Source organism: Octopus bimaculoides, chromosome 1, assembly GCF_001194135.2.
Source record: "Octopus bimaculoides isolate UCB-OBI-ISO-001 chromosome 1, ASM119413v2, whole genome shotgun sequence".
Lineage (NCBI taxonomy): Eukaryota > Metazoa > Mollusca > Cephalopoda > Octopoda > Octopodidae > Octopus > Octopus bimaculoides.
This window is the reverse complement of record NC_068981.1, coordinates 79,299,155-79,300,298: the sequence shown is the minus strand read 5'-3', so window position 1 is coordinate 79,300,298 and position 1,144 is coordinate 79,299,155.

Genomic DNA, 1,144 nt, shown 5'->3' with positions numbered 1-1,144 from the left:
GATTCCGGGATATGGGGTAGGGTGGGATGGTGGGGTCCGGTTTCCCACCCGACCTTTCTTGCGAACAAAAATAAGGGGTTTGCAACATATTAGGAGGTCAGCGTATTTGATTCCACGCAAAAGAATCGATGTCTTTTTTTCTCTTAGTGAAAATCGTGCGGGTGAAAGGATAAAATAATACCAAATATTTTGTGTATTCTAGAATTTTAACCAATTTATTGCTCGTAAATTTTGATAACAAAATTTTATATGGACCCTCCCCAAGGGTCATATGGACCCTGTCAAAGGTCGTATGGACCCCGGTTGAGAACCGCTGGTTTAGTCGAACCCCGTACGTATTTTCTTTTAAGGTCCGGTGCTTATTCTGTTTGTCTCATTTTTTATGGGTATGTAAACAAACCAGCACCGGTTGTCAAGCAACGGAGGGCAAATATACACGCACACCGCAGGTTTCTTTCAGTTTCTGTCGGCCAAATTCAGTCACAAGGCGTTAGTCAGCCTGAGGCTATTGTGGGAGACACTCGCCGAGCAATGGAACTGAACCCAAAACCACATGGTTGAAAAACAAGCTTCTTAACTGCATAGGCACGCGTGGTGAGAGTGAATAAATGAATCAATGAATGAATATTGTCATTTTAATCTTCCCCAGTATATAATCGATTGTTACGATTATAATTCAGATTGTAGAGGCAGGCGTCTGAATGCTGTTGGGTTGTCTGTTTTTACTTGCTTACAACCTGAAATATGAAGTGGGTCTCTTCCTGCAGTTTAGCTGCAAAAGCAAGGATATTACCAAACTTGTACAACACTACATACACACGATGCAGAACCAATTATACAACGCTGCTTATGGTCCTATTTACAGTTAGCTGAAATGAGCCAGTAACAGTTTAGTAACTTGCCCATGACAACAGTGCTAGCGACAGAATATGAATATTTAACTTCGGCTTGAAGAATGATATCTTGTGTACTCTGTGTAACGGTTAGTTCTTCGTTGTAGTCGAGGGTCACCAATTGTAGCGGCAATGATTAAGATGTTGTTTCCCAGTGTAACGGTTTGTAAGATGAAAGAAGAACAATAATCGAAGTTGTAAAGAAATATTTACTTACCGTTACTTTATATATATCCAAAACCACGACGGGT